Here is a 16,567-nt window from a genome sequence, read left to right as displayed (position 1 = left end):
AAACAAAAATAAGCATTAAGCCAACAACACCATGGCTTCATCAGCGTAATTTGGAAACAGTTTAAAACCATTAAAATAGTGTACTATGTACCACTTACAACCAATCAAGAATGCATATTGTGCAATGGTCATTAATACATCATTTCCTTTATAGCAATAAAACATTGTGAAAACCAACATAAACCCTAATAAATATAAATCATCACATTATCTTAAAACATACACCAAAAACACTGTGATTAACAATAAAATTGTAAGAGATATATGTAAAAAATGGTTCCCTATCAGAAGCCTGAAACACTATAAGCTTGAAAATCAAAATCCTGAAACCAAAAGCCTGAAAACTCAAAATCCTGAAAACCCAAAATCCTGAAACTCAAAATCCTGAAAACACAAATAATGCTAATATGCCAATACAAAGACACTAATATCTACTGACTGACCCTGACCCTAACCCTAACCCTAAGGTCTGTCACTATCACACACTCACCTGACCCCGCGCCCTAACCCTAACTCACTTAAACCGCCCCTAACCCTACTTTTTGTCACTATTGCATACATGCCTAACCTGCGCCCTAACCCTAACTCACTTAAACCGCCCCTAACCCTAACATAAAACCAACCGCACACTTACCTGAACCCAACGCATGACCTAACACCACAGGGCTAACAATAGCAAAGCCACAATGATGTCAGTATGTCTATTTTGTGTTTTCAGGATTTTGAGTTTCAGGATTTTGGGTTTTCAGGATTTTGAGTTTTCAGGCTTTTGGTTTCAGGATTTTGATTTTCAAGCTTATATTGTTTCAGGCTTCTGATAGGGAACCGTAAAAAATATATATATCAGTTAATAAATGCATTCAGATATAAAACAGAAACCCAACACAATGTTAATATAAGTGGGGTCAAACTTTATCACTTTTGCCCGTTTCTTCAGTATTGACATCAGGGATATATTATCATTTAACCCTGGGGGACACATTGCATTAAGCCTAAGTTGCCATTTAAATTATTTGGTTTCCACCTCTAGTTTACTGTTCTCACCTCTCTCTTTCATATAGATCCTATCCCCAGCAAAACAGATCATTTTCTTTAAATTGATACATTGGGTACTATGCAAATAAAGGGCACTGTGCACATTCTTGTTTTTAACTGCCCTCATCTTCTTTGCTATCCTATCTCTCAGCCTGTGAATGTTTTTTCCCACATTGAAACCAAAAGAGCAGACAAAAGGGTACTTAAATTCACTTATACATCCAACTGATTTCAGGTAGATGTTAGCCAGCCAAAGCTCTGATATTAAGCAAAGATAACTCAAAATGTACCACTTATATAAGGCAAGACAGAATATCAGTGATGAGCTGAAACTACCCCCCCATTGCTATCAATGGCTCCATAGAAATTCTAAAAAGTATTCTGTAGAGAGACAGCCAGAACTTTAGTTGCATTAATATTCAGTGAAAAACACAAATAAATAAATTTAATACAATACTATATACAAAAGAGCAGATAAAAGTGTACTTAAATTCACTTATACATCCAGCTGATTCCAGGTAGATGTTAGCCAGCCAAAGCTCTGATATTAAGCAAAGATAACTCAAAATGTACCACTTGTATAAGGCAAGACAGAATGTCAGTGATGAGCAGAAACTACTCCACACTGCTATCAATGGCTACACAGAAATTCTAAAAAGTACTCTTTAGAGAGACAGCCACAACTTCAGTTGAGTTAATATTCAGTGAAAAACACAAATAAATAAATTAAATACAGTACTATTTGCAAAAGAGCAGATAAAAGTGTACTTAAATTCACTTATATGTCCAGCTGATTTCAGGTAGATGTTAGCCGGCCAAAGCTCTGATTTTAAGCAGAGATAACTCAAAATGTACCCCTTATAAAAGGCAAGACAGAATGTCAGTGATGAGCTGAAACTACCCCCCACTGCTATCAATGGCTACATAGATATTCTAAAAAGTACTATGTAGATAGACAGCCACAACTAAAGTTGAGTTAATATTCAGTGAAAAATACAAATCAAATAAATGAAATACAGTACTATATGCAAAAGAGCAGATAAAAATGTACTTATATTCACTTATACATCCAGCTGATTTCAGGTAGATGTTAGCCAGCCAAAGATGATACTCGAATGATGTTCAGTTTATATGTAATATTGTAAGGAAACATTGGTAGGTTTTGATGTCCGATGGTAAATGCAAAACTGTTCTAGGTAAGCAAGCCACTGTCTCTTTTAAGAGCAATATGTCTATGAAAAGGATACTTTGTTAAAAATCTAAGTTCCCTGAGTTTCAGTCTGGTAAAACAATGGAGAGAATAGGAACATTTCCATGTAAAGAAAACAAACCAAACAACTAAGCACATTCACCAACAACACTATGGCTTCATCAGAGTCATTTGGAAAAAGTTTAAAACCATTTAAATAGTGTGCTATGTACCACTTACAACCAGTCAAGAATGCATATTGTGCAATGGTCATTAATACATCATTTCCTTTATAGCAATGAAACATTGTAAAAACAAACAGAAACCCTAAGAAATATAAATCATCATCTTATCTTAAAACATACACCAAAAACACTGTGATTAACAATAAAATTGTAAGCGATATATGTAAAAAATATATATATCAGTTAATAAATGCATTCAGATATAAAAAGGAACCCAACACAATGTTAATATAAGTGGGCTCAAATTTTATCACTTTTGCCCTTTCCTTCAATATTGGCATCAGGGATATATTATCGTTTAACCCTGGGGGACACATTGCATTAAGCCTAAGTTGCCGTTTAAATTCTTTGGTTTCACCTCTAGATTACTGTTCCCACCTCTCTCTTTCATATAGATCCTATCCCCAGCAAAACAGATATATATTTTTAAATTGATACATTGGGTGCTATGCAAATAAAGGGCACTGTGCACATTCTTGTTTTTAATTGCCCTCATGTTCTTTGCTATCCTATCTCTCAGCCTGTGAATGGTATTGCCCACATTGAAACCAAAAGAGCAGATAAAAGGGTACTTAAATTCACTTATACATCCAGCTGATTTCAGATAGATGTTAGCCAGCCAAAGCTCTGATATTAAGCAAAGATAACTCAAAATGTACCACTTATATAAAGCAAGACAGAATGTCAGTAATGAGCTGAAAGTACCACCCATTGCTATCAATGGCTGCAAAGAAATTCTAAAAAGTTCTCTGTAGAGAGACAGCCACAACTTCAGTTGAGTTAATATTCAGTGAAAAACACAAATAAATAAATTAAATACAGTACTATATGCAAAAGAGCAGATAAAAGTGTACTTAAATTCATTTCTATGTCCAGCTGATTTCGGATAGATGTTAGCCGGCCAAAGCTCTGATATTAGGCAGAGATAACTCAAAATGTACCACTTCTATAAGGCAAGACAGAATGTCAGTGATGAGTTAAAACTACGCCCCACTGTTATCAATGGCTACACAGAAATTCTAAAAAGTACTCTGTATTGAGACAGCCACAACTTCAGTTGAGTTAATAGTCAGTGAAAAACACAAATAAATAAATTAAATACAGTACTATTTGCAAAAGAGCAGATAAAAGTGTACTTAAATTCACTTATACGTCCAGCTGATTTCAGGTAGATGTTAGCCAGAGAAAGCTCTGATATTAAGCAGAGATAACTCAAAATGTACAACTTATTATAAGGCAAGACAGAATGTCAGTGATGAGCTGAAACTACCGCCCCACTGCTATCAATGGCTACACAGAAATTCTAAAAAGTACTCTGTAGAGAGATAGCCACAACTTCAGTTGAGTTAATCTTCTTCTTCTTCTTCTTTTGGCTTTTCCCGGTTAGGGGTCGCCACAGCGGATCACCTTGTCCGCACATTGAATGGCAGCGGAGTTTTACGGTGTCAAGTTGCCAGCCCGGCACCCAACCTTTCACAGACAGCACACTCACACGCACACCTAGGGCCAATTTAGAGTGTCCAATCCACCTGCAGCATGTCTTTGGGATGTGGGAGGAAACCGGAGCACCCGGAGGAAACCCACGCGACCACAGGGAGGACATGCAGACTCCGCACAGAAGGCACCCCAGCGGAGGATCGAACCGGAGAACCTCTTGCTGTGAGGTGGCAATGCTAACCACTGCACCACCGTGGCCGCCCTCAACTTCAGTTGAGTTAATATTCAGTGAAAAACACAAATAAATAAATTAAATACAGTAATATATGCAAAAGAGCAGATAAAAGTGTACTTAAATTCACTTATACATCCAGCTGATTTCAGGTAGATGTTAGCCAGCCAAAGCTCTGATATTAAGCAAAGATAACTCAAAATGTACCACTTATATAATTCAAGACAGAATGTCAGTGATGAGCTGAAACTATCCCCCTACTGCTATCAATGGCTACACAGAAATTCTGAAAAGTACACTGTAGAGAGACAGCCACAACTTCAGTTGAGTTAATATTCAGTGAAAAACACAAATAAATAAATTAAATACAGTACTATATGCAAAAGAGCAGATAAAAGTGTACTTAAATTCACTTATACATCCAGCTGATTTCAGGTAGATGTTAGTCAGCCAAAGCTGATACTCGAATGATGTTCAGTTTATATGTAATATTGTAAGGAAACATTGGAAGGTTTTGATGTCCGATGGTAAATGCAAAACTGTTCTAGATGAGCAAGCCACTGTCTCTTTTAAGAGGAATATGTCAATGAAAAGGATACTTGTTAAAAATCTAAGTTCCCTGAGTTGCAATCTGGTAAAACAATGGAGAGAATAGGAACATTTCCATGTAAAGAAAACAAATCAAAAAACTAAGCACATTCGCTAACAACACTATGGCTTCATCAGAGTCATTTGGAAAATGTTTAAAACCAATAAAATAGTGTGCTATGTACCACTTACAACCAATCAAGAATGCATATTGTGCAAAGGTCATTAATACATCATTTCCTTTATAGCAATGAAACATTGTGAAAACCAACATAAACCCTAATAAATATAAATCATCACATTATCGTAAAACATACACCAAAAACACTGTGATTAACAATAAAATTGTAAGAGATATATGTAAAAAATATATATATCAGTTAATAAATGCATTCAGATATAAAAAGGAACCCAACACAATGTTAATATGAGGGGTGTCAAATGTTATCACTTTTGCCCTTTCCTTCAATATTGACATCAGGGATATATTATCGTTTAACCCTGGGGGACACATTGCATTAAGCCTAAGTTGCCATTTAAATTCTTTTGTTTCCACCTCTAGTTTACTGTTCTCACCTCTCTCTTTCATATAGATCCTATCCCCAGCAAAACAGATAATTTTCTTTAAATTGATACATTGGGTGCTATGCAAATAAAGGGCACTGTGCACATCCTTGTTTTTAATTGCCCTCATGTTCTTTGCTATCCTATCTCTCAGCCTGAGAATGGTTTTGCCCACATTGAAACCAAAAGAGCAGATAAAAGGGTACTTAAATTCACTTATACATCCAGCTGATTTCAGGTAGATGTTAGCCATCCAAAGCTCTGATATTAAGCAAAGATAACTCAAAATGTACCACTTATATAAGGCAAGACAGAATGTCAGTGATGACCTGAAACTACCCTCAATTGCTATCAATGTCCACATTGAAATTCTAAAAAGTACTCTATAAAGAGACAACCACAACTTCAGTTGAGTTAATATTCAGTGAAAAACACAAATAAATAAATTAAATACAGTACTACATGCAAAACAGCACATAAAAGTGTACTTAAATTCACTTCTACGTCCAGCTAATTTCAGATAGATTTTAGCCAGCCAAAGCTCTGATACTAAGCAGAGATAACTCAAAATGTACCACTTATATAAGGCAAGACAGTATGTCAGTGATGAGCTGAAACTACCCCCCACTGCTATCAATGGCTACACAGAAATTCTAAAAAGTACTCTTTAGAGAGACAGCCACAATTTCAGTTGAGTTAATATTCAGTGAAAAACACAAATAAATAAATTAAATACAGTACTATTTGCAAAAGAGCAGATAAAAGTGTACTTAAATTCACTTATACGTCCAGCTGATTTCTGGTAGATGTTAGCCGGCCAAAGCTCTGATATTAAGCAGAGAAAACTCAAAATGTACCACTTATATAAGGCAAGACATAATGTCAGTGATGAGCTGAAACTACCCCCCACTGCTATCAATGGCTACACAGAAATTCTAAAAAGTACTCTGTAGAGAGACAGCCACAACATCAGTTGAGTTAATATTCAATGAAAAACACAAATAAATTAATTAAATACAGTACTATATGCAAAAGAGCAGAAAGAAGTGTACTTAAATTCACTTATATGTCCAGCTGATTTTAGGTAGATGTTAGCCAGCCAAAGCTGTGATATTAAGCAGAGATAAATCAAAATGTACCACTTATATAAGGCAAGACAGAATGTCAGTGATGAGCTGAAACTTCCCCCTACTGCTATCAATGGCTACATAGAAATTCTAAAACGTACTCTGTAAATAGACAGCCATGACTAAAGTTGAGTTAACATTCAGTGAAAAATACAAAAAAATAAATTAAATACAGTACTATATGCAAAAGAACAGATAAAAGTGTGCTTAAATTCATGTATATGTCCAGCTGATTTCAGGTAGATGTTAGCCAGCCAAAGCTTTGATGTTAAGCAGAGATAACTCAAAATGTATGACTTATTATAAGGCAAGGCAGAATGTCAGTGATGAGCTGAAACTACCCCCTACTGCTATCAATGGCTACACAGAAATTCTGAAAAGTACTCTGTAGAGAGACAGCCACAACTTCAGTTGAGTTAATATTCAGTGAAAAACATAAATAAATAAATTAAATACAGTACTATGTGCAAAAGAGCACATAAAAGTGTACTTAAATTCACTTATACATCCAGCTGATTTCAGGTAGATGTTAGCCAGCCAAAGCTGATACTCGAATGATGTTCAGTTATATGTAGTATTGTAAGGAAACATTGGAAGGTTTTGATGTCTGATGGTAAATGCAAAACTTTTCTAGGTGAGCAAGCCACTGTCACTTTTAAGAGCAATATGTCTATGAAAAGGATACTTTGTTAAAAATCTAAGTTCCCTGAGTTTCAGTCTGGTAAAACAATGGAGAGAATAGGAACATTTCCATGTAAAGAAAACAAACCAAACAACTAAGCACATTCACCAACAACACTATGGCTTCATCAGAGTCATTTGGAAAAAGTTTAAAACCATTTAAATAGTGTACTATGTACCACTTACAACCAATCAAGAATGCATATTGTGCAATGGTCATTAATACATCATTTCCTTTATAGCAATGAAACATTGTGAAAACAAACAGAAACCCTAATAAATATAAATCATCTTATCTTAAAACATACACCAAAAACACTGTAATTAACAATAAAATTGTAAGAGATATATGTAAAAAATATATATATCAGTTAATAAATGCATTCAGATATAAAAAGGAACCCAACACAATGTTAATATAAGTGGGCTCAAATGTTATCACTTTTGCCCTTTCCTTCAATATTGGCACCAGGGATATATTATCGTTTAACCCTGGGGGACACATTGCATTAAGCCTAAGTTGCCGTTTAAATTATTTGGTTTCCACCTCTAGATTACTGTTCCCACCTCTCTCTTTCATATAGATCCTATCCCCAGCAAAACAGATATACATTTTTAAATTGATACATTGGGTGCTATGCAAATAAAGGGTACTGTGCACATTCTTGTTTTTAATTGCCCTCATGTTCTTTGCTATCCTATCTCTCAGCCTGTGAATGGTTTTGCCCACATTGAAACCAAAAGAGCAGATAAAAGGGTACTTAAATTCACTTATACATCCAGCTGATTTCAGGTAGATGTTAGCCAGCCAAAGCTCTGATATTAAGCAAAGATAACTCGAAATGTACCACTTATATAAGGCAAGACAGAATGTTAGTGATGAGCTGAAACTACCCCACACTGCTAACAGTGGCTACACAGAAATTCTAAAAAGTATTCTGTAGAGAGACAGCCACAACTTCAGTTGAGTTAATATTCAGTGAAAAACACAAATAAATTAAATACAGTACTATATACAAAAGAGCAGATAAAAGTGTACTTAAATTCACTTATACATCCAGCTGATTTCAGGTAGATGTTAGCCAGCCAAAGCTCTGATATTAAGCAAAGATAACTCAAAATGTACCACTTATATAAGGCAAGACAGAATGTCAGTGATGAGCTGAAAGTATCACCCACTGCTATCAATGACTGCAAAGAAATTCTAAAAAGTTCTCTGTAGAGAGACAGCCACAACTTCAGTTGAGTTAATATTCAGTGAAAATTACAAATAAATAAATTAAATACAGTACTATATGCAAAAGAGCAGATAAAAGTGTACTTAAATTCACTTCTATGTCCAGCTGATTTCGGGTACATGTTAGCCGGCCAAAGCTCTGATATTAGGCAGAGATAACTCAAAATGTACCACTTCTATAAGGCAAGACAGAATGTCAGTGATGAGCTGAAACTACCCCCCACTGCTATCAATGGCTACACAGAAATTCTAAAAAGTACTCTGTAGAGAGATAACCACAACTTCAGTTGAGTTAATATTCAGTGAAAAACACAAATAAATAAATAAAATACAGTAATATATGCAAAAGAGCAGATAAAAGTGTACTTAAATTCACTTATACATCCAGCTGATTTCAGGTAGATGTTAGCCAGCCAAAGCTCTGATATTAAGCAAAGATAACTCAAAATGTACCACTTATATAATTCAAGACAGAATGTCAGTGATGAGCTGAAACTACCCCCATTGCTATCAATGGCGACAAAGAAATTCTAAAAAGTACTCTATAGAGAGACAACCACAACTTCAGTTGAGTTAATATTCAGTGAAAAACAAAAATAAATAAATTTAATACAATACTATATACAAAAAAGCAGATAAAAGTGTACTTAAATTCACTTAAACATCCAGCTGATTCCAGGTAGATGTTAGCCAGCCAAAGCTCTGATATTAAGCAAAGATAACTCAAAATGTACCACTTATATAAGGCAAGACAGAATGTCAGTGATGAGCAGAAACTACCCCACACTGCTATCAATGGCTACACAGAAATTCTAAAAAGTACTCTTTAGAGAGACTGCCACAACTTCAGTTGAGTTAATATTCAGTGAAAAACACAAATAAATAAATTAAATACAGTACTATTTGCAAAAGAGCAGATAAAAGTGTACTTAAATTCACTTATATGTCCAGCTGATTTCAGGGAGATGTTAGTCGGCCAAAGCTCTGATATTAAGCAGAGATAACTCAAAATGTACCACTTATATAAGGCAAGACAGAATGTCAGTGATGAGCTGAAACTACCCCCACTGCTATCAATGGCTACATAGAAATTCTAAAAAGTACTATGTAGATAGACAGCCACAACTAAAGCTGAGTTAATATTCAGTGAAAAATACAAATCAAATAAATGAAATACAGTACTATATGCAAAAGAGCAGATACAAGTGTGCTTAAATTCATGTATATGTCCAGCTGATTTCAGGTAGATGTTATCCAGCCAAAGCTTTGATATTAAGCAGAGATAACTCAAAATGTGTGACTTATTACAAGGCAAGACAGAATGTCAGTGATGAGCTGAAACTACCCCCCACTGCTATCAATGGCTACACAGAAATTCTAAAAAGTACTCTGTAGGGAGACAGCCACAGCTTCAGTTGAGTTAATATTCAGTGAAAAACACAAATAAATAAATTAAATACAGTACTATATGCAAAAGAGCAGATAAAAGTGTACTTAAATTCACTTATACGTCCAGCTGATTTCAGGTAGATGTTAGCCAGCCAAAGCTGATACTCGAATGATGTTCAGTTTATATGTAATATTGTAAGGAAACATTGGGAGGTTTTGATGTCCGATGGTAAATGCAAAACTGCTCTAGGTGAGCAAGCCGCTGTCTCTTTTAAGAGCAATACGTCTATGAAAGGGATACTTTGTTAAAAATCTAAGTTCCCTGAGATGCAATCTGGTAAAACAATGGGGAGAATATGAACATTTCCATGTAAAGAAAACAAACCAAACAACTAAGCACATTCGCCAACAACACCATGGCTTCATCAGAGTCATTTGGAAAAAGTTTAAAACCATTTAAATAGTGTACTATGTACCACTTACAACCAATCAAGAATGCATATTGTGCAATGGTCATTAATACATCATTTCCTTTATAGCAATGAAACATTGTGAAAACCAACACAAACCCGAATAAATATAAATCATCATATTATCTTAAAACATACACCAAAAACACTGTGATTAACAATAAAGTTGTAAGAGATATATGTAAAAAATATATATATATCAGTTAATAAATGCATTCAGGTATAAAAAGGAACCAACACAATGTTAATATAAGTGGGCTCAAATTTTATCACTTTTGCCCTTTTTTTCAATATTGGCATCAGGGATATATTATCGTTTAACCCTGGGGGACACATTTCATTAAGCCTAAGTTGCCATTTAAATTCTTTGGTTTTCAACTCTAGTTTACTGTTCCCACCTCTCACTTTCATATAGATCCTATCCCCAGCAAAACAGATATATTTTATTAAATTGATTTATTGGGTGCTATGCAAATAAAGGGCACTGTGCACATTCTTGTTTTTAATTGCCCTCATGTTCTTTGCTATCCTATCTCTCCGCCTGTGAATGGTTTTGCCCACATTGAAACCAAAAGAGCAGATAAAAGGGTACTTAAATTCACTTATACATCCAGCTGATTTCAGGTAGATGTTAGCCAGCCAAAGCTCTGATATTAAGCAAAGATAACTCAAAATGTACCACTTATATAAGGCAAGACAGAATGTTAGTAATGAGCTGAAACTACCCCAGATTGCTATCAATGGCTACACAGAAATTCTAAAAAGTATTCTGTAGAGAGACAGCCACAACTTCAGTTGACTTAATAGTCAGTGAAAAACACTAATAAATAAATTAAATACAGTACTATATGCAAAAGAGCAGATAAAAGTGTACTTAAATTCACTTATACGCCCAGCTGATTTCAGGTAGATGTTAGCCGGCCAAAGCCCTGATATTAAGCAGAGCTAACTCAAAATGTACGACTTATATAAGGCATGACAGAATGTCAGTGATGAGCTGAAACTACCCCCCATTGCTATCGATGGTTACACAGAAATTCTAAAAAGTATTCTGTAGAGAGACAGCCAGAACTTTAGTAGAGTTAATATTCAGTGAAAAACACAAATAAATACATTTAATACAGTACTATATGCAAAAGAGGAGATAAAAGTGTACTTAAATTCACTTATACATCTAGCTGATTTCAGGTAGATGTTAACCAGCCAAAGCTCTGATATTAAGCAAAGATAACACAAAATGTACCACTTATATAAGGCAAGACAGAATGCCAGTGATGAGCTGAAACTACCCCCAATTGCTATAAATGGCTACAAAGAAATTCTAAAAAGTACTCCTTAGAGAGACAGCCACAACTTCAGTTGAGTTAATATTCAGTGAAAAACACAAATAAATAAATTTAATACAGTACTATATGCAAAAGAGCAGATAAAAGTGTTCTTAAATTCACTTATACATCCAACTGATTTCAGGTATTTGTTAGCCAGCCAAAGATCTGATATTAAGCAAAGATAACTCAAAATGTTCCACTTATATAAGGCAAGACAGAATGTCAGTGATGAGCTGAAACTACCCCCCATTGCTATCAATGGCTACAAAGAAATTCTAAAAAGTACTCTATAGAGAGACAACCACAACTTCAGTTGAGTTAACATTCAGTGAAATACACAAATAAATAAATTAAATACAGTACTATATGCAAAAGAGCAGATAAAAGTGTACTTAAATTCACTTCTACGTCCAGCTGATTTCCGGTAGATGTTAGCCAGCCAAAGCTCTGATATTAGGCAGAGATAACTCAAAATGTACCACTTATATAAGGCAAGACAGAATGTCAGTGATGAGCTGAAACTACCCACCACTGCTATCAATGGCTACACAGAAATTCTAAAAAGTACTCTTTAGAGAGACAGCCACAACTTCAATTGAGTTAATATTCAGTGAAAAACACAAATAAATAAATTAAATACAGTACTATTTGCAAAAGAGCAGATAAAAGTGTACTTAAATTCACTTATACGTCCAGCTGATTTCTGTTAGATGTTAGCCGGCCAAAGCTCTGATATTAAGCAGAGAAAACTCAAAATGTACCACTTATATAAGGCAAGACATAATGTCAGTGATGAGCTAAAACTACCCCCCACTGCTATCAATGGCTATACAGAAATTCTAAAAAGTACTCTGTACTGAGACAGCCACAACTTCAGTTGAGTTAATATTCAGTGAAAAACACAAATAAATAAATTAAATACAGTACCATATGCAAAAGAGCAGATAAAAGTGTACTTAAATTCACTTATACATCCAGCTGATTTCAGGTAGATGTTAGCCAGCCAAAGCTCTGATATTAAGCAAGGATAACTCAAAATGTACCACTTATATAATACAAGACAGAATGTCAGTGATGAGCTGAAACTACCCCCCATTGCTATCAATGGCTACAAAGAAATTCCAAAAAGTACTCTATAGAGGGACAACCACTTCAGTTGAGTTAATAGTCAGTGAAAAACACAAATAAATAAATTAAATACAGTACTATATGCAAAAGAGCAGATAAAAGTGTACTTAAATTCACTTATGCATCCAGCTGATTTAAGGAATATGTTAGCCAGCCAAAGCTGTGATATTAAGCAAAGATAACTCAAAATGTACCACTTATATAAGGCAAGACAGAATGTTAGTGATGAGCTGAAACTACCCCACACTGCTATCAATGGCTACACAGAAATTCTAAAAAGTATTCTGTAGAGAGACAGCCCCAACTTCAGTTGAGTTAATAGTCAGTGAAAAACACAAATAAATAAATTAAATACAGTACTATATGCAAAAGAGCAGATAAAAGTGTACTTAAATTCACTTATACCTCCAGCTGATTTCAGGTAGATGTTAGCCGACCAAAGCCCTGATATTAAGCAGACCTAACTCAAAATGTACGACTTATATAAGGCATGACAGAATGTCAGTGATGAGCTAAAACTACCCCCCATTGCTATCAATGGCTACAAAGAAATTCTAAAAAGTATTCTGTAGAGAGACAGCCAGAACTTTAGTTGAGTTAATATTCAGTGAAAAACACAAATAAATAAATTAAATACAGTACTATATGCAAAAGAGCAGATAAAAGTGGACTTAAATTCACTTCTACGTTCAGATGATTTTGGGTAGATGTTAGCCAGCCAAAGCTCTGATATTAGGCAGAGATAACTCAAAATGTACCACTTATATAAGGCAAGACAGAATGTCAGGGATGAGCTGAAACTAACCCCCACTGCTTTCAATGGCTACACAGAAATTCTAAAAAGTACTCTGTATTGAGACAGCCACAAATTCAGTTGAGTTAATATTCAGTGAAAAACACACGTAAATAAATTACAGTACTATATGCAAAAATGCAGATAAAAGTGTACTTAAGTTCACTTATACATCCAGCTGATTTCAGGTAGATGTTAGCCAGCCAAAGCTGATACTCGAATGATGCTCAGTTTATATGTAATATTATAAGGAAACATTGGGAGGTTTTGATGTCCGATGGTAAATGCAAAACTGTTCTAGGTGAGCAAGCCGCTGTCTCTTTTAAGAGCAATACGTCTATGAAAAGGATACTTTGTTAAAAATCTAAGTTCCCTGAGATGCAATCTGGTAAAACAATGGAGAGAATAGGAACATTTCCATGTAAAGAAAACAAACCAAACAACAAAGCACATTCGCCAACAACACTATGGCTTCATCAGAGTAATTTGGAAAAAGATTAAAACCATTTAAATAGTGTACTATGTACCACTTACAGCCAATCAAGAATGCATATTGTGCAATGGTCATTAATACAGCATTTCCTTTATAGCAATGAAACATTGTGAAAACCAACACAAACCCGAATAAATATAAATCATCATATTATCTTAAAACATACACCAAAAACACTGTGATTAACAATAAAGTTGTAAGAGATATATGTAAAAATATATATATCAGTTAATAAATGCATTCAGGTATATAAAGGAACCCAACACAATGTTAATATAAGTGGGCTCAAATTTTATCACTTTTGCCCTTTTTTTCAATAATGGCATCAGGGATATATTATCATTTAACCCTGGGGGACACATTGCATTAAGCCTAAGTTGCCATTTAAATTCTTTGGTTTCCACCTCTAGTTTACTGTTCCCACCTCTCTCTTCCATATAGATCCTATCCCCAGCAAAGCAGATAATTTTTTTTAAATTGATACATTGGGTGCTATGCAAATAAAGGGCACTGTGCACATTCTTGTTTTTAATTGCCATCTTGTTCTTTGCTATCCTATCTCTCAGTCTGTGAATGGTTTTGCCCACATTGAAACCAAAAGAGCAGATAAAAGGGTTCTTAAATTCCCTTATACATCCAGCTGATTTCAGGTAGATTTTAGCCAGCAAAAGCTCTGATATTAAGCAAAGATAACTCGAAATGTACCACTTATATAAGGCAAGACAGAATGTTAGTGATGAGCTGAAACTACCCCACACTGCTACACAGAAATTCTAAAAAGTACTCTGTAGAGAGACAGCCACAACTTCAGTTGAGTTAATATTCAGTGAAAAACACAAATAAATAAATTAAATACAGTACTATATGCAAATGAGCAGATAAAAGTGTACTTAAATTCACTTATACTTCCAGCTAATTTCAGGTAGATGTTAGCCAGCCAAAGCTCTGATATTTAGCAAAGATAACTCAAAATGTACCACTTATATAAGGCAAGACAGAATGTCAGTGATGAGCTGAAACTACCCCCCTTTGCTATCAATGGCTGTAAAGAAATTCTAAAAAGTACCCTGTAGAGAGACAGCCACAACTTCAGTTGAGTTAATATTCAGTGAAAAACACAAATAAATAAATTAAATACAGTACTATATGCAAAAGAGCAGACAAAAGTGTACTTAAATTCACTTCTACATCCAACTGATTTCAGGGAGATGTTAGCCGGCCAAAGCTCTGATATTAAGCAGAGATAACTCAAAATGTACCACCTATATAAGGCAAGACAGAATGTCAGTGATGAGCTGAAACTACCCCCACTGCTATCAATGGCTACACAGAAATTCTAAAAAGTACTATGTATTGAGACAGCCACAACTTCAGTTGAGTTAATATTCAGTGAAAAACACAAATAAATAACCTAAATACAGTACTATATGCAAAAGAGCAAATAAAAGTGTACTTAAATTCACTTATACTTCCAGCTGATTTCAGGTAGATGTTAGCCCGCCAAAGCTCTGATATTAAGCAGAGATAACTCAAAATGTACCATTATGTAAGGCAAGACAGAATGTCAGTGATGAGCTGAAACTACCCCCCATTGCTTTCAATGGCTACACAAAAATTCTAAAAAGTAATCTGTAAAGAGACAGTTACAACTTCAGTTGAGTTAATATTCAGTGAAAAGCACTAATAAATAAATTAAATACAGTACTATATGCAAAAGATCAGATAAAAGTATACTTAAATTCACTTATACGTCCAGCTGATTTCAGGTAGATGTTAGCCGGCCAAAGCCCTGATATTAAGTAGAGCTAACTCAAAATGTACCACTTATATAAGGCAAGACAGAATGTCAGTGATGAGCTGAAACTACCCCCATTGCTATCAATGGCTACACAGAAATTCTAAAAAAGTACTCTGTAGAGAGACAGCCAGAACTTTAGTTGAGTTAATATTCAGTGAAAAACACAAATAAATAAATTTAACACAGTACTATATGCAAAAGAGCAGATAAAAGTGTACTTAAATTCACTTATACATCCAGCTGATTACATGTAGATGTTAGCCAGCCAAAGGTGTGATATTAAGCAAAGATAACTCAAAATGTACCACTTATATAAGGCAAGACAGAATGTCAGTGATGAGCTGAAACTACCCCCCATTTCTATCAATGGCTGCAAAGAAATTCTAAAAAGTACTCTGTAGAGAAACAGCCACAACTTCAGTTGAGTTAATATTCAGTGAAAAACACAAATAAATAAATTAAATACAGTACTATAAGCAAAAGAGCAGATAAAAGTGTACTTAAATTCACTTCTACATCCAGCTTTTTTCAGGGAGATGTTAGCCAGCCAAAGCTCTGATATTAGGCAGAGATAACTCAAAATGTACCACTTATATAAGGCAAGAGAGAATGTCAGTAATGAGCTGAAACTACCCCCCACTGCTATCAATGGCTACACAGAAATTATAAAAAGTACTCTGTATTGAGACAGCCACAACTTCAGTTGAGTTAATATTCAGTGAAAAACTCAAATAAATAAATTAAATACAGTACTGTATGCAAAAGAGCAGATGAAAGTGTACTTAAATTCACTTATACGTCCAGCTGATTTCAGGTAGATGTTAGCCCACCAT

Source organism: Protopterus annectens, chromosome 14.part0 (assembly GCF_019279795.1).
Source record: "Protopterus annectens isolate FY-2018-M chromosome 14.part0, PAN1.0, whole genome shotgun sequence".
In the NCBI taxonomy this organism is placed as follows: Eukaryota; Metazoa; Chordata; order Ceratodontiformes; family Protopteridae; genus Protopterus; species Protopterus annectens.
The sequence above is the reverse complement of the archived record's forward strand: the minus strand, read 5'-3'. Positions refer to the sequence as shown.